Genomic DNA, 20,128 nt, shown 5'->3' with positions numbered 1-20,128 from the left:
AAAATAATTAAAATTTTGTTTTCGCTTGAGAACGGTTAAAAATTGGAAAAAGATAATTGCTAAAAATTTAGTTTATCTGAACTTTTGTATAAAAATTGTTCTTACTTTATTTGCTCTTCTCTAATCATTATTATTAACAATCGCTCCTTTTTATTTTCATTAAACATTTAATAATAATAAAATTTTGATGCAAAATAAGTCGTGCAATCAGTTTTTCCTAAGCTTAGTAGAAGAATAAATACTGAGAAAAATTGCTTAAATTTAAAAGAAAAAAAGTCTTAACAAAAAGTTATTCGACTTAACTTAACTGGAGCATTACGCCTAACTGTTTAAGAAAGGAAATTTGAATTGTTTTTATAATAGCTAATGGTGTTATTATTTCATAAATAAGCATATTTTGTTCTTAAAAGCGTGTTTTAATGGTAAAAAAGTATATATAGCAAATAATATGCAACTCATGTATGTTGAAACGTAGAGAGGTGGCTAATGCTAAAAAATCGATTTTAGTGAACATGAAAGTAGGCTCTTTTAGAACTGGAAGAATTTCATGTTTGTATTAATTTGGGGGAAAAATATGAATTCACACAGCACACTCTGCTAAAATTAAACATTAAAAGCTACTTTTTTAATAAATTGTAATAAATTTTACTAACTGAACTTTATCATAACAATAAATGCACAATTCAATACCTCTTTAAAACAAAAACACGATTTATTTGAGGCATTCCTTAATAACATGCGTAGGAATTAGATTTATTTCTATAGAGCTCGAAATAGTACAGTAACAGAATTTGTAATCCTCCCCAAATAATTTACAAACTCCAACGTTTTAGTTAATACGACGAAGGAGAAGTTGAACCGGAAAAAAATGGTCCAGCACAACGTCAGTATTTTTGTAAAATTGACATTAGATATGAGAAAAGTTTATTGAATTCTAAGTATCATTGAACTTTGAATAGTAAATAGTTAGTGTAAAGCTACACAAAATGAGTCTGAGTAAAAAATCATAGCATATGACAAAGGTTGGCTTTAAGTATAATTAATCTTACGCTTGTAACTAGCTAATATACAATATCAAAACAATATGAACTAAAAGTTGGTGTGATATTTAGAAAATGTTAAATCTTAGCAAGCTCGTATAATCACTGAGCTCAGATATAAATCTGTTTAATATGGAGTTATAATATGGAGTCATTATAATCAAAGTGAAATCCGGGAAACATCGATATTTAACAAAATAAATAAAACGAAAGTTTATCAAGGTCAGGCATTGAATTTAGATTAGAAAAACTGCTAATATGGGTAAAAACAACATAAAATAAAAATCTGAATGGTAAACAGCAAATGTGAGAGAAGCCCAGTTAGTTTTAGGAATTACTGAGCTCATATATGAATCTGTTTAATATGGAGTTATAATATAAAAAATAAAATTCGGGTAGTAACAATATAGAACGAAATAAATAATGAAAATGTAACTAAAATTTGGCAAGATCTGTCACTGAAGTTCAGCTAGAAAATGGCTAACATCTGTAAAAATAATACAAGTAAAAAATCTGAGTGCTAAACAGGAAATATGGGAGAGGCTTAGCAAGTTTTTCACGAATTCTAAGCTCAGATGTGAATCTGTTTAATATGGAGTTATAGTATGCAAAGTGAAATCCGGGTACTGACGATACAAATTAACAAAAAAAAAAAAAAAAAAAGAAGAAGAAGAAGAACAATATAAATAATGAAACTAACGAAAATTTGGCAAGATCTGCCACTTGAAGTTAAGATAGAAGATGGCTAATATAGGTAAAAAATAATACAAGTGAAAAAATCTGAGTGCTAAGCAGGAAATATGGGAGAAACTTAACAAGTTTTTCACGAATACTTCTATACAGTTCAGATATGAATCTGTTTAGGATGGAGTCATAATATGCAAAGTGAAATCCGGGTACTAACGATACAAAAAAAAAATAATAATAAATAAATAAATAATTAAAATGTAACGAAAATTTGGCAAGATCTGCCACTGAAGTTAAGCTAGAAAATGGCTAATATGGGTAAAAACAATATAAATAAAAAATATGAGTGTTAAACAGGAAATATGAGAGAGACTTAGCAAGTTTCACGAATACTGAGCTCAGATATGAATCTGTTTAATATGGAGAAAGAAAAAAAATAAACAAAGTAAATACCGAAAATACAACCAAAGTTTAACAAGACCTGCTATTGAACACAGGCTAGAAATTGGTTAATATGGGTAAGAACAATATAAATTAAATCTGAGTGATTAATCAAAGATGAAAAAGTCCTAGCAAGTTTTGAAATTGCTGATCTGAGATATGAACTGCATACTACATGTAACTATATGAACCTGTTTAGTATATAATCATAATATATAAATTGAAAACCTGGTAATATTGATGTAACAAAGTAAAAAAAAATGTAAATGTAGCAAAAGGTTACTAAGATCTGCCATTGAACTTAGGCTAGAAAATGGCAAATACAGTGAAACCTGTAAAATTGACCACCCTTGTCAGTTGACCATCTGTCTAAGTTGACCACTATTTTCAGGCACAGAATTAGATCTTATCATATAATTCAACCTCTATTAGTTGACCACCTGCTTAAGTTGACCATTAAAGTAGTGCACCACAAGTGGTCAACTTACACAGGTTTCACTGTATGGGTAAAAATATAAAAAAAATCGGAGTTACAAACGGCAAATATGAGAAAGGCCTAGCAAGTTTTAGGAATTTCAGAGTTCAGTTTTGAATCTGCTTAGTATGGAGTCTTAATATATAAAGACAAATTCGGGCAATAACGATATGTATCAAAGTAAATACGGAAAAATGTACCAAGATGTACCATTAAATGGCTTGGAAATGCCTAATGGAGTACACACAATATGAACTAAAAATATGAGCACTAAGTATGATAAAGGCTTAGCAAGTTTTTGCCATCACTGAGCTCATATGTGAATCTATACTAAGTGAAATCTGGGTAATAAAGATACATAACACAGTAAATTAAGTAAATATAGTAAAGACTTAGCAAGATCTGCCATTGAATTTAGGATAGAAAATGTCTAACATGGATTAAAACATTATTACTACCCAGATTTATACTTTGTATTGTACCAGAATATATGAGGACACTTTAGCAAGTTCTAGGTATCACTGAATGTGTTCTGCAAAATGTTGTATGTGGAGTTAACCCTTACAGGCGCGGGTCATTAAAATTTTAGAAATATAATAAAAAAACACGATGGATGGGATAAATTGGTTATCTGGACATAGATTTTTCAGTCAAAAATTTTTTAAATTCACCCCCTCTATCTTGGGGTGGTGTCCCCGTTTGTGACCACCGCCCGCCTAGAGCAGAAATTGTTTTCTGAAGTGGTTATGCTTACCACGTATGACAATTGGAGTAATTTCAAATATTTTAAGCTCTTAAGCATTTTTACTAATTATTTCAATAATTTATGCCATTAAGAATATTTAGAACACAAAAATCAATATTTTTACTATAAAAATTCCAAGATAAAGATGAAGTAATATTCAAGAAAGTTCATATAGATTATATAAAATTATCTAAATAAGCAATTTTAAATGTTAAAAATATTTTTGGCACATTGTTCTTGCTTTATGTGCCTTCCTTTTGTGCTATAAAATATTAAATGAAAAAATACGACTGTATAATGCCATTTACAGAAAAAATAATATCAAAGCTGATAATAAAAAAAGTATACAACTGTCTGGTAGGAAAAGCAGATCTCAAATGTGTGCAGGCATGGACCTTCAAATTCACCTGTTCTGGGTCAAGAACCCAAAATAAATAAACAAAAGTCCATTGTAGACTATTCTTTTGGTCCCCCTTTTCTGAAATGTATCAAATTACATCTTTCACCCACAACAGTGAGATCAATGCTCTAGACGGGCGGTGTCCACATTTGGGGACACCTGGAAAGAAACTTTGTTTATGCATTTAAAAATGAATTCGAATCTTTTACAAAATTATGATTGATTAGCTCAGGATTCCTGAGGGAAAATGGTTGACCAATTTAGTTTATGGTGTAAATTTTAAAATCTTGAAAAAAATATTGTATTTGAGCTTGAAAATCGAGGTATTTTGAACAAGAAATTAAGACAACAAAAAGAGTCATATTTAATAGTGTTGCCATCTGTGTGCATTAAAGAGAAATAAAAGCAACTAATGCAGCGATTTTTGGAGTTTTAAAGAAAAAACTTTTTTTTAAAGAAATTTTTAAAATTGGTGTCCCTTTTTGTGACCACCGCGCCGGAAAGGGTTAAAATATACCTAAAGTAAAATGGGAAAATAGCGAGTGAAAGGTTTAGCAAGCTTTAAATGTCATTCAACCGGCCTGAAAATGGCAAACATGGATGAAAAATATAACATACAAGTATCCAGAATTTTGCTTTGGGTAACAGAAAAAATGAAAAAAATGTTTAACAACGTATCATCCACGTATCATCGAACTCAGGCTTGATACGGTTAATAAGGAGTCACAATATAACAAAACTAAAATGGAAAATAGTTGTAACAAAGGTTTCGTAGGCCTTAAATGTCATTGAACTTAGACTTGCTTTTTTTTTCTTTAATGAAACAGAAACTATGAGAATGGCTTAGCAGTGATATACAAAGTAGAATCTGGATAATACTTATACATAACAAAGTAAATGAAATTAATGTAACCAACTTTTAGCAAGTTTTAGGTATCACTGAACTCATTCTTGAAAGCGATTAATTTGAAGTGAAATATATAAAGTAAAATCTGACAAAAAAGAGCTAGGTAAAAAATATTTAACAAGCAGTAAATGTCATTGCATCCGGAGCTTAAAAATGGCTTATATGCGTTTAGAATATGCAATTACCCAGATTTTTACTTTTTGTGGAAGTAAACATGAGAAAAGTTCAGCATCAAGAACACAGCATAATAGGAACTAACATCTATTTTTGTTTCTATTAGAGAGACACGAAAGGTTTTGCGCTTTAATTAATAAGAATCAGGTATGAACAGTTACCATTTTGATATTTACTAAACAATTAACACTTGTGAGTTCGGCTTGGGAAAAAGTCGACTTGAAATTTCAATATTCCAAGCACTAAGCACTTCATACCTTAATTTTGATGGTAATGAGGTAATCTTTACTAATAATAAAGCCGAAAGTCTCTCTGTCTGAATGTCTGGATGTCTGGATGTCTGTGACGCGCATAGCGCCTAGACCGTTCGGCCGATTTTCATGAAATTTGGCACAAAGTTAGTTTGTAGCATGGGGGTGTGCACCTCGAAGCGATTTTTTGAAAATTCGATGTGGTTCTTTTTTTATTCCATCTTTATTACTAATAATAAAGCTGAAAGTCTATCTGTCCGGATGTCTGGATGTCTGTGACGCGCATAGCGCTTAGACCGTTCGGCCGATTTTCATGAAATTTGGCACAAAGTTAGTTTGTAGCATAGGGGTGTGCACCTCGAAGCGATTTTTTGAAAATTCGATGTGGTTCTTTTTTTATTCCAATTTTAAGAAAAAAACTATCATAAATTACGAAATTATCATAATGTGGAACCGTAACATGGGCACAAGTCAATTGACGAGATACGAAATTATCATAACGGGGAACTGTAACGTTGGTACAAGCCAATTGGCGAGAAAATTCACCAAACATTATTTGTAAATATACAGGCAAACCAAAAGACCTTTAATTTTTCTATTACGGGCGAGCCGTGCGGGTGCCACTAGTATATATTTAAAAAAATAATAATATCTAATTTTTTGACTAAAAGTAAGTATATGTCTAAAGAAGAGTTAGTTTTTGCAGATAAAAAAGGTGTAAACATATTAAAAAGGCAAAATGACAGTGCATGAGCGAATAAAAAAAAGCAAGAGTTATTATTTTTAATGAATAGCAATATCCAAATACAATGATCAGCCTTAATAACTTTTGGCTTAAAGCAAATGCGTAACATATATAAATATTTTTAACATATGGCTTACTACATTTTAATTTGTGAGAGTGAGAAAGGAAACTTTCAATAACCAAGCAGAATTAATTTAAAATACTGAAAATATGTCACAAAACAGACGAAGAAGTGACAAATTTTAGTAACATTTTTTTGAATAAATTAATTATCAAGTTTTGATTGCCATCGAACTTTCTCTTGGTGCAGTATTGAGCATGGAATTTAAATATTCATAGCAGTGAGACTTTTTATATTCACTTTCTGGGGGTAAGAATTTTTTGTTGAATAATAAGTGTTAGAAAATAAAACCTTACATTTTGAGGAATAATACGAATGGACACAAAACCGAATCAAAAATTACAGAGCGTAAATTTTAGTAATAAATCACGAATATGAACAAGATATTTTTCAATTTGGAACTGCTGATTATTATTAGGCTTTGATAGTAATGTTACTGCTTCAACATTAAATATACCTCACTATTTAACGCACTATTATAAATATGTAATTTATATAGTACATTAATTTGATGCGGTTCATATGGAGAAAGTATGTGTACAAAAATATGTTATAATAATTATTTGCACCTCAAAAAACAAACTAAATTTTTACATGATTATTTAATTTTCTACTGAAAATAACACTTGTTAATTTGGTAAATTTTTATAATTTTCTGGCTGCCCCAAACACAGCAGCACATCAACTGCATTTTCAAAAGTTAAACTGAAAGAAAACATTCGTCCAGAACTAAACGGGTCCATTTTCCCGGATGTCAACATAGATTTTCTAACGTAAGCCATTTCTCTCTCTCTCTCTCGTTTATCTTAGGAACCGTGTTAAGCCATGTTAGACTCAAGGGCATTTAATAAAAAAATTTTGAAAATAAAAAACGACCAGTGTGAAACGAAAGCAAGTAATGTAATATCAAGACGACATAAAATTCCGTCGCTGAAACTCATCATGTTTCAATAAATACGAACTGAAATTATTGTTATTATTTTAAATCATGAATAATTTAATTTAAAGAATTATTTTTCAATTTGCAAGTGTAACGATCTTTTGCACAAAATTTTAGAAAGAAACCTAATTTTAATCAAATAATATAAAAACATGAAGACTTATTTAATTTTTTACTTACCAAAAATAAATAAATTAATTCATTGAATAAAATTTTAAACATATCTTTTATTTTTACTTTTTTACCGTTTACCAAAAACAAAGGGGAATAATAGTAAATGTAAAACTTATTTTGAAAATAAAGATTTAACAGATTAATTATAATGTATATAAGAAATAAAACAGCTTGCAGTTTTTTTCCGCTTTAAACTCACTTCACTTCGATTCAACCAATCAAAATCTAACTTTGGTCAATTTTAACTGTTTTTTTTTTTTTTTAAATTTTTCTCTATTTTTGAAATAAGAAAAATATCTCATTCAGAATTTCTTCTTTCTTAGATTTTTCTGCGAAAAAATGAAAGATAATAACAATAGTAATAATAATGATTTTTGTTGTTAGATTTTATGAAAAGATATTTGAATTTTTCCTGAAGGAGTAAATATTTTCAAGTTTTTCATAAAATAGCCTCAAAATTGTTGAATTAAAAGAAAAATTGAACGTGTTCTTCACCAAACCCAAGAATTTTTTCACCAAACTTATTTAGAGCAAGTCTGCCTTTTATTTCAGAATTGATTTTTGCCCGAAATTCACCGTAGGTGCTAATATTAAATTTTGTTAAACTGTTCAAAAATTAACGAAAATTATTTGAATATAAAAAAACAAAAAATGAAAATAAGGAGTCATAACCCAAAACTTTCGAACAAAAACGGTTTGTTTGAATACGACTATTCTCTCAAAAATCACGAGAGGAGCAGGGGGGTGGTGAGACCAGCAGACCGATTACATATGCACAATGTCCATCTCAAACCACTACTTTCAATCTTTTTTTTCTCAATAGTTATTTATTTATTTGTTTTATATACTTATTATTATAATAATATTTATTATCCTGTTTTAGCGACTGTATTAGTTCATTAATCATTTTTCACTGATTTTTTAGAAAAATATTTTTACACGAAAGTTGGTAAAGCAGCTCGAAATAGTTCTAGAGACGTGCACTGCATAATTCTCTTGGAATGCAAACGTTTTCATAAGAATGTGATCTCTACTAATAATAAAGCTGAAAGTCTGTCTGGATTTCTGTCTGGATCTCTGTGACGCGTATAGTGCCTAGACCGTTCGGCCGATTTTCATGAAATTCGGTACAAAGTTAGTTTGTAGCATGGGGGTGTGCACTTCGAAGCGATTTTCCGAAAATTCGATTTTGTTCTTTCTCTATTCCAGTTTTAAAAACATTTTCAGGAGCAAAATTATCATAAGATGGACGAGTAAATTACGAAATTATCAGGACGTGGAAACGTAACATGGGAAGAGCGAATGAACATAGCCAATTGGCGAGAAAATCCATTATCCATTGTTTGTAAATATACAGGCGAACCAAGATCTTTTGATTTTCTACTACGGGCTACTACGGGCAAAGCCGTGCGGGCACCAGTAGTCTACTAATAATAAAGCTAATTTTAAGAAACTTTTTCCGAGCAAATGATCACAACGTGGAATAGTAAATTACGAAATCATCATAACGTGGAACCGTTATGAGCCTTGGGCGAGCCATTTAACATAACCAATTGGCGAGAAATTCATCTTCTTTACTAATAATAAAGCTGAAAGTCTCTCTGTCCGGAGGATGTCTGGATGTCTGTAGGATGTCTGTGACGTGCATAGCGCCTAGACCGTTCGGCCGATTTTCATGAAATTTGGCACAAAGTTAGTTTGTAGCATGGGGGTGTGCACCTCGAAGCGATTTTTCGAAAATTCGATTTTGTTCTTTTTATATTCTAATTTTAAGAAATTTTTTCCGAGCAAATGATCACAACGTGGAATATTAAATTACGAAATCATCATAACGTGGAACCGTTATGAGCCATGGGCGAGCCATTTAACACAACCAATTGGCGAGAAATTCATCCTCCATTATTTGTTAATATACAGGCGAACCAATGACCTTTTAATTTTCTACTACGGGCAAAGCCGTGCGGGTGCCACTAGTACCAAATAAATCAACACAACATAAGAAGAAGATTTAGGTATTTGAAACACTTTTAGTACAAAGGTTGTTGAGAAAATAGTTGTTATTTTCGCTTTTATTTAACCGCAGAAAAAATGCTTAAAATATTTTTCTACTTTCTACTCCTATTTTTAATGACTAATTTTTCAAATATTATTTTTCTGAAATATTTAATTAATTATCATTGACTGAAAACCTAATACTTAAATCCACATAACATTTGAAAAAATTCAGCAATTTAAAACACTTCATGTACAGCTGTTGAGAAAATATTTGTGATTTTGCTTCTATGTATCCATGTGGTTCAAATGCTCCAAATATTTTTATGCTTCCTAATTCTATATTTATTGACTAACTTTCCCTTTTATTATTTTTGTGTAATATTGAATTAATTATCATTAATAATCGTAATAGCCTAACCGAACGCCTTAATTATTATGTGCTCTATTTTAAGAGAAAATGGTGCATTAAAAATTATTATTCATTGAAATAAAAATTTTAAATGAATTCAGCATTATTTATTTATGTTTTTACTGACACTTACCTCTTAGTTATTTTTTTGAACTATGGTTTTGAAATATAAGTAACTCAAAATAAAATAAATTATTCAAGTTAATAAATTAATTAATCAAAAATTAATTAAAAAAAATACGCAAATAAAATTAAACATTTTGAGAAATTAATAAGCAAGAGTTCAAAATTAGTTAAAAATAATAAATGAAATACAGAGTTAATAACCCGATTATCAATTGAATTTTCAAATTAATTAAAATTTTCAAACTATTGATGCAATAAATGTAGTTTGCATAAGGTAAATAAATTTACATAAGTTGAAAACTAAAATTACTTATATTTAATCATGATGATTTTAAATTAGTTTATACAGCAAGAATCTTAAAATATAGCAAAGTCTTTGAAGCCCAATGGCTTCATTTAAGGACAATATATTTTTTTAGTCAATTTTTGAAGCCACTGCGTCACTTGGCTGAAAAGAAAATGGTGGCTTCAAACGAACCCAATGTGCCTCTAAGGGTCATTATAATATTTGCTTTTCATCACACCGCTATCCGTTTCACTGAATTCTTTTTAGTTTTAGAATGTAGTTTGGTACTTTACCGTGTGTTATATCAATGATAATAATGTGAGACATTCTAGTTTATATTTACAATAAATAATGTCCGATCATTAAGGTATTTGAAACACTTTTAGTACACAGCTGTTGAAAAAATAGTTGTTATTTCCGCTTCTATTTAATCGCAGAAAAAATGCGCAAAATATTTTTATACTTTCTACTCCTATTTTTAATGACTAACTTTTCAAATATTATTTTTCTGAAATATTTAACTAATTATCATTGACTGAAAATCTAATAGTTATAAACGTGGGTAGCACTTAAATCCGCATAACATTTGAAGAAAATTTACCAATTTAAAACACGTCATGTACAGCTGCTGAGAAAACATTTGTTAATTTTGCTTCTATATATCCATGTGATTCAAATGCTCCAAATATTTTCATACTTCCTAATTCTATATTTATTGACAAACTTTTTATTTTATTATTTTTGTGGAATATTTAATTAATTATCATTAAAAATCGTAATAGCCTAACCGAACGTCTTAATTATTATGTGCTCTATTTAAAGAGAAAATGGTGCATTAAAAATTATTATTCCTTGAAATAAAAATTTTAAATGAATTCAGCATTATTTATTTATGTTTTTACTGACACTTACTTCTTAGTTTTTTTTTCTTTTTTGAACTATGGTTTTGAAATATAAGTAACTCGAAATCAAATAGATTATTCAAGTTAATAAATTAATTAATCAAAAATTAAAAATACGAAAATAAAATTAAACATTTTGATAAATTAATAAGCAAAAGTTCAAAATTAGTTAAAAATAATAAATAAAATAAAGTGTTAATAACCCGATAATCAATTAAATTTTCAAATTAATTAAAATTAATTGATGCAATAAATGTAGTTTGCATAAGGTTAATAAATTTACATAAGTTAAAAACTAAAATTACTTATCATAATGATATTAAATTAGTTTATACAGCAAGCATCTGAAAATATAACAATGTCTTTGAAGCCCAATGGAAGCCCTTCATTTAAGAACAATATATTTTTTATCCAATTTTTTAAAGTCACTGCTTCACTTGACTGAAAAGAAAATGGTGGCTTCAAACTAACCCAATGTGCCTCTAAGGGTCATTATAATAATATGTTCTTTTCATAACACCGCTACACGTTTCATTGAATGCTTTTTAGTTTTAGAATGTAGTTTGGTACTTTACCGTGCGTAATATCAATGATAATAATGTGAGACATACTAATTTATATTTACAATCAATAATTTTCGATCATTAAGGAATTACATTTTTTAAATTTGAAAATATATGCGGCGAATCAATGCTATTCGAATTTTCGTATTGAAGGAATAACAAAACTCTCACTCTTCATACAAGAAAATTTTTATACCCCAAGTATTCACTATAAATAACCAAATGATATTGATGAAGGGAGGAAAGAATACGTTAAAAGTTTAGAGAATAAATGATAGACAAGAAAAAACTGAATAATAAGTTAGAGTGAATAAAATGGATAGCATATTTTTGTCAAGAGATTTTAAGAGAAGGATTTTCTTTCTTTCTTTCTTTTTTTTCTTTTTTTGCATATTTTTAGTGTGTGTGTTCTTTTTAAACCTTACTATCATTCCTATTCGTTCCTTTTCCTTGCTAGATACCATTAGTATTATTACTACATAATTCTCCAATTTTTAGCTATTAGTATTAAAAGTTCTCATGCAAAAGAATATAAGTATTCCTTTAAAGCTAACGAATGTGTTAATATATTCTTAAATATAAACGTCAAGAAAAAACAAGCAGGCGCTATGTGACAACGAGTGCGAAAAAATCTCTCATAACTCGCCAAAAAAAGAAAGACTGGCGACTAAATGAGTGAATTACGTCGCCAAAATTTCAAGACCTTCCGACGAATATTATTCATTAACTTCCACGTACAACCATTTCAGAGCCTCAAACTAGGAAAATTCTTAATCCCTCGGCAAACGAGGATCTTATCGATCGGTGAGAAAGATTTTTCATTATCAGCAGAAAAAAAAAGAATTAAATAAAGAGTGGTAGATAAAAGGGATGGCACAGACGAAAGGAGGAAATCAAGGGGGAGGGGGGGAGGCATTTCATAAATCGGAAAAGTTCCGATAATCTCATCGGCTGAATATTATTGGAAAAACAAAGGAAAGTACTTTTTTTCCCTTATCATTTTTCATCTTCTCCCACTCCTAATGAGGACTTCCTCGGAACGGGAATAGTTGACAGTTAAATGAGAACAGAGTCAAGTGGGGAAAAAATAATAAGGGAGAAACAATCGATTCTCCGCTAATGAGAATTTTTCATTATCCATCAAAGCATTTCTTGTCGATGGTAAAGAACAACTTTTTTTAATCGAGACATGATCTTAAGGAAAATGTTCTATGCAAATGGCGTACCGCTCTTGCATTAGTTTCCGGTTCGCTTTTCTGGAAAAATAAGTTTTAATGATGTATTTACATTTTTTAGAGGCTCTGAAAATGCGCCTTCGCCATTTTGCTTATTTAGAGTTCCGAATTTGCACTTGCATCATCCGTTGGCTCCGAGAAGATTGAGTTTTTGCAAATAGTAACTGTGCGCAAAAGGCTAAATGATCTAACATTATTTTTCGCTCTAAGAACAAATATTGATTTTTTTTGAAGACTTTTCGAAATAATTTTCTGATGAAAATTTCTCATTACGATGCTGAAGAATCAATAGTTTCTGTTTACCTTGGATTCCAATTCATTCAGACCGTCAAATAAATAACTAACAGACTGGAATTTTTCTGGCTCACTGCAATGCAATGAATTAAATTAAGATGCGAATTAAAGAACTAAAATACGTTTTTTGTGAGTGCTATTAAATTTTTTTTCAGAATCACTAATGATTTCAAATCTTCATTGGGCTATTTGAAATTCACTGGAATAGAGTTCCGCAGATTAAGTTAATTAAATTATGTTTACGATTTATTTATTAATTAAATTTTTTGTAATTTCTAGGTAGTGAATATCATCTCGTTATCTTCGCGGTATAAACCAAGAATGAATGGGGGCGAATATAAAATAAACATGTATTTAAATGAAAGTTCTGTTTAAAGTCAAAATATGAAATTATCTAGAAAAATTCATTTACTTCATAAAAATAAGAACTTAATTGTAATGGGGTCGTTTCCAAAATTTTAAAAGTATTTCTTTCTGAAAGAACATGCTTAAAAACATAGGACTTGACCATTTTTAAATAATTTGTTTAAGTTTAATATTTTGAAAAAATACTTAAATCGGGGCGCTTTCATTCTTTACATTTCTTGCGATTACATCACAAATGATGAAATGCCATTCAGTGTTGCCATCACAGTGCGAAATATTTAATTCGCAACTTTACTCACGTGCATTGGCACCGATATGGTTGATAGTCGATATATTTAATTCGTTGCTTGATTATCATAACAAGGAAACGTAGTAGAAAGATGCGGCAAAGTGCATCATTTGTGACGTCATCAAGACCACGCCTTGTTTGAAAAATCGGACATTTTAAAAAATGAATTTAAAAAAAAATGTTGGGAAAATGAAAGTATTTTCTGGGTCCATGTTAATTTATTTTATTTTATTTTATTTATTTATTTTTTTGCTCATTCTATCCATTTCAATGACTAAAAGAAGTACTTTTGACTAAAGGAAACAACCGCATTAAAAAAAACTTTTGGAAGTTATACTTGCATTTGAATAAAGTAAAGAAGAAAAAATCAACGGAAATCATTTATTATTAAATTTAAATATAAATGTCGATAAAGTTAAAATTGAATTTATAATAATAAAACTCACTCCTGTATCTGACGATAATAGCATAAAAAATGAAAATGACTAACATTCCAAAAAACTCAAGCTGTCAGATTTAGAGATTTTTGACTGAAATAAGTGATTAACTAATGATATAAATATAATGATAATTATTATATGAAATAAACAAGTATTTAACTTAAAGTGCGATAAATGTTATTAACACTTGTTGATGAAACTAATAAACCAAAGCGTGTTAATGCGATTCAGTTTCAAAAAGTTCCAAAACAAGGTTTTCAGTAATTCTTTTTGACTCAAGGTTTCAATATTCTTTTTTTTTTGATATGAAAATGAGATGGAATATTTCTAATTGCTCTAAACACAATTATTTGTTGCAAACTTTTAATGTAACTGATTTTTTTTACTGAAACATTAAAATGTTGCTTAAATTTCTTAGTCGTTATAAAAACATAAAATATTTGGTTAATTTATTATACGTTTTAAAATACTTATCGAAAAACGTTTCTTGGCAAAAAATGTTTGTCGAGATGAGAGTTTGTCGATGAGAAATTGCAAGTAAAAATTACGTATACCATATATGAAGTTACGAGGGGTTCCATTGAAATAACTATCTGTCACTCCGTAACAGTACTTGCAATCATTTTAATTCATAATCCAGCACTGTAAGTCAGTAAGGAGAGAAGGAGTTGAAGTAAAAAGAGCTATAAATCATTTGTAGAGCATCAAAAAATATCGATGAAAATCAATGAAAGATATCGCCGCAACTACGAAGGCGCATGAAACGATCAATATTTCAAAATTTTTCATGCTAAATTTTGCAGTTGCAAAACTTTTTATGCTCACCAATATGTTTCTGAGAGTTTTATTCGTATGAGGCAATTAGGAGTTATTAGCCAAGAGAAGTATAATGACTTTTCTTTCGCACAAAAGCCATGTTTTCGAAACACATTTTTATTCAAAGAATGCTTACTAATAAATGATACTTCAGTTTGGAAATCAAGCAACAAATTCCGACAAACATAAGGGAAAAACCGATGAATAGATACTACTTCGACAAATCAGATCGAAAGATTCTTTTCTTTTACTTTTCCTTATTCTTCAAAGCATACATTTCCTTCAAAGAATGCAAACCGAGATACAACGAGTCCCATTTCCGAGCGAACTTTCAAAAAACATTATTTTCATTTTTTTCAACTTTTATTCCTTTTTTTTACTTATTCCAGTTCAATATCATCTGCAGTTATTATATCTCTTTTATACACTTTTTTCCCAATCGTTTTCTTTTTCGGACGTTTTTTACGTTCCATTCCCTTCGCTTGAAGTCGGTTGCATTTTTTTTATTCAGAAGTTGAAGAAAAGAAAGAACTGGCCAGCAGTGATTATAACTAGCGGCAAACAATGGGTTTGGTTGAGAAGGGGAGGAAGGAGAAAAGTAAGAAAGCATGAATAAAAGAAAAGGGGGAGGGAATCATTGGAGATCTCCAAAGGGGCGCCCCACTAAGAACGACGGGCGCATTCACTAAGTAATAATCACCCTTTGTTGTTGCCAGTTGCCATTAATAGCCCTGAAGCTTCTGGAGGAACAATGATACGCAGTGAAACAGTGGAATATATATAACTTTTTTCGACTCCGGAGCCCAGTTATTTCTCCAAAGAATTGTCATTTTTAATGATTTTTCCTCTGATGAAATAGAGTTCTCTTCTTTTTAGAGACACTTTCTGCTCGATTGCTTCTCTACGGAGCAAAGCAGTTTGCTTTTAAATGATCGCGATCTGTAAGAAACGCTTTCGCATTGAGATTTTTGTTCGAGAGACAAATATGGCGCCGGCGTGAATGAGAAGAGCCATGTTTAAAAGTATTTTTCCAGTTCGAAGAATGATTTCTGTATTTTTCACCCGCGAACAATTTATCAGTTCTGACCTAGAGAAGGAGATAGCGGTATTGCTACTGAAGTGCATTCGTAGTGAAGGTGTATGGACAGGGGGGTGCATGAGGACATTACTTCGGAAACTTTCTCAAATCCAGTTAAAAATCTTTTTCACTCATAAAGAACTCGAATAGCATTTATCTCAGTAAAACAGTTACATAAATCTTTTAGACATACGTTTTTGCGATTTACTCTCTGCGCACCATAAATCATTTTGTTTTGCTAAATGGGATCCATTGATCTTAACGACTTCAGTACTTTTGCTTCCCAATGATTATTATCAAAGTTGTTTCTGAAAAATAAGTCTACCCCAAGAGATGAAGCCTTCCGGTATGACGATCAGATGAACTTTAGAGATTCTCATGTTTTTCAGCATTAGTTATTTTTATAAGCTTTAGATATAGTGGCAAAAAAAGGTAGGAAAAAAAGAAAGGATGGGAAAAAAGGAAAAAAAAAGAAAAGATGGAAAAAAGGAAAAAAAAGAAAGAAAGGAAAAAAAACCGACATCATATGACGTCATATTTTAATTCACATATTTAGTAATATTGGGTTGAGCAGTACAAAATTTTAAATTTTTATTCAGATTACTATTGAGTGCCATTAGATATGCATGTAAGTATGATAACTCTATAACATTAGTCAAATCAAGACGAAGATTTATTCAAATGAAATTAAAAATTTCAAACTCGGTGTTCCTGTTATTACTAAACTGGAAAATTAAACAAAATGCTTTTACATTGATTTTAACTTGGTAAATCGAAAATATCCTATTCAGATTACAAAGAAAAAAAAAGAAAAGAAAAGAAATGTTAAAATTTTGAGATTAAATTAAAACACAATTTTTTTCCTGCAGAAATAATTATTTCTTCAATAAGAAAGTAAACGAAGTAGCGCATTAAAATGTTATTATCGATACAAATTGCGTTCCTGAAGAACTTATAATGGGGTCGTTTCCGAAATTTCAAAAGTATTTTTTTCTGAAAGAGCATGCTTAGAAACATAGGATCTTACCATTTTTTAAATAATTTGTTTAAGTTTAATATTTTTAAAAATTTACATAATCGGTGTACTTTCATTGTTTACGCTTCTGTCGTGTGACATCGCAGATGATAAAATGCCATTCAGTGTTGCCATTCACAGAACAAAATATTTAATTCGCATCTTTACTCATGTATATAGGCAACCATATGGTTGATATCAAGCGTAGAGCGCAATATTTAATTCACTTCTAGATTATCATAACGTGGAACCGTGGTAGAAGATGAGCCAAATTACATCATTTGTGACGTCATAAAGACCACGCCTTGTTTTCAAAATCGGCATTTTAAAAATTAATTGAAAAATAACTGTTGGGAAAATGAAAGTATTTTCTTTGTCCATGTTATTTTTTTTTTACTCATTCTATCAATTTCAGTGACTAGTACTTTTGACTGAAGGAAACAACCCCATTGCAGAAAATTAACAATTAACTTCATGCAATTTTATTGGCCTTCTAGGCACAGAAACACTGTTAAAGTTATTTTTATCAAATAAATTTAAATAGTATGAGGTTCAAATTCCTTATAAATATTGATTTTAAATTGCTAAACTTGTATGACAACATTTTATAATTCTGTGACAAGACTGTTTAGTTACAGGGCATGATTTTTAATTGTGCATAACAATGAAGTAAGCAAATAATAGTAAAAAAATAATTTAAATAAAGTTGAAATTCTTTATTTTACTGCATTAAACATATCTCATTTTGGGAAAATAATTTTTCGCTAATCGTTTATCACTAGTTTCTCGAAACTATGATAAATGAAGTTGACGTAATTTTCTCAGCTGTTTACGTCTTTACTGCATCTGACAATTTAAATTAAAACAATTTTAAGGAAGACATTCATTTTGTCCCGCACGTAATACCTCATTTCATTCATAAAAAATAGCACTTTAAAATGGTAATGAACAAAATTTTGTTGCTTAACAAATTACACATTATGTGTGATTTCTTAATTAAAAAATGTATTATTCGTTACCTTTTAAAATTATTATATTTTTAATAGGCTGTCGCGTGCAGGAAGAATTGGTGACTTCTAAGTTAAATGGCCCTATTAGTTTTTTAAACGGTTTAAATTATTATTTGTTAACAAATTAGACATGTTTTCTTGATATTGGAGCCTTAAATTTCAAAACCACGTGGCGCATGTCTATATAGTTGGGTTTAAACACAAACTTATTTGATAAAAATATAAAGTGTCAAAAGTATCTCCGCATCAAATGTAAAATTGAAAAATGCGTTTACTCCTATTTAATTAAAACATTAAGATCTATAACGAAATGTTGGGAAAAATATGGTCTGGTTGTCCCGCACGTGACGATAAAACGGCCCTAGAGCTTAAATCATTCAAAAACGGACAAGAGAAAGATAAGAACCTCCCAAAAATTTTAGGAAATTAATTTTCTTGAATTATTTAGCGTCAAAGTGTAAGGACGAAAAAAATGTCGGTATACATTCTCGATGGCTATTATTCAAACTTGTAACAATGAATTTATTTAAAATGAGCTTTAATAAGTCCGAAATGAATTATTATATCGTACAGTACTAATGATTAATTCCGCTAGGAAAAGTTACCCAAGAATTATGAATGAATACAAAATGTTCCATATTAAATGAACTAGATAAAATTTTCGCTCTGAGCTCATTTCGATAAATTACTTTTTATGATACTGAAAATTAGAAACGCGAATGAGATCTTAAGACATCAAGCCATAATGACACTTCTTAAAAGCTAAGATAAAAAAAATCCAAAATATCTTTTTTGTAATCTAACTTTAATATCATGATGGATAATATGCATACCTGACAATGAAGATGATCGAAGGAAGACTACACTACTTTTAGATTAGATCCTAAAAGAAACATTAAGAATTTTTGTAATTATCGAGCCATAAGGCCTCGAATCAGCATTTCATTAATATGAGAATACGTTAAATATTTAATCTGCATATAGCTAAGAAGGTAATTTCGAATGCAATTAATCTTTTAAGTTCTTCGCCTTAATGCCTTTGATAAGGAAATATTCTTTTTTTCCCCTTTTTTTGTATGTAATGGAAGAAGAAATCATATTAATGAGTATGCGTACGGCGCCAGTTTTAGAAAAAGATATCTTTTTCTTCTATCTCATTAAAGCTTAATGTGTTTGGAGAGTATTGATTGGCGCAGATGCATGACGTCACGTTTATATCGTTCCATAATACTTAATGACATTAATTAACATTGATCGCATTTTTGGATGTGACATTAGAAGTAATGTCGAAAGTGTTTCGTTATTTGATTCATTTTATGGGTTTTGTTAAAGGCACGTATTTTAGCTAAATTACTTTTGAAAACCGCATGTACATTGCCCGGATGTTATTTCGAAATTAAAGCTTCAATCTTCATTGCTGATCGTATTAAATCATGTTTGTGTCTCGAATATAATTTCTTTCACTTTGTTTCATTTTTACGAAGATATTTGTATGCTGTTATTTGATTTTTCAACTCAGTTTAAAAACTGAAGAAATAAATTAATGCTAGTATCTCTTTTTTTTTTACAAATGCAAAATAAAATACACGAGTGAAACCTTTTAATAAATATAGTTGACATTGAAATGAGTACCTGTGTGTTGATTGTGGGGGAAAAACAGAAACAAAACCGAACAAACATGTAAAGAAAACTGGCTACATGGTTTTCAGAGTTATCGATTACTTTTGATTCATCAAGAATAGTAACTTATTACTTTGCTTTTTAAAAGTTTTTTTCTTTTAAATGTAAAACAAAGGCATTCAGTTTCTATATTAAATATAATTTCATAAAGGAAGTTTACGTTAAACATTGCACGCATCTGCGCTGTTAAAAAACCCCTCTCATCATAGGATTTAAAATTAGGTAAACAGTAAATGATTAATTTATAGTTAGTTACACAAATACATAACTACAGGCAAAAAACAATGTAATAGAGTTGACATGTAACAAAGAGCAGGAGAATAATTAAATTTAAAAAAATCGGCTCATAAATTGGCAACAATAATTGCATATGAATAATAAAAAAGTATAAAAAGATAAATAAAAGAAATATACCAATAAACAGATAAAAGATAACGAAATGAATGCCTATATAAACAGTTTCAGAGAGGAAGTAAACATACACACATCGTTTTTCTCTTAAATAAAGAGCTATATTCGTACAA

Source organism: Uloborus diversus, chromosome 9 (genome assembly GCF_026930045.1).
Source record: "Uloborus diversus isolate 005 chromosome 9, Udiv.v.3.1, whole genome shotgun sequence".
NCBI classification, from domain to species: Eukaryota; Metazoa; Arthropoda; class Arachnida; order Araneae; family Uloboridae; genus Uloborus; species Uloborus diversus.
Note: the sequence above shows the minus strand (reverse complement) of the source record.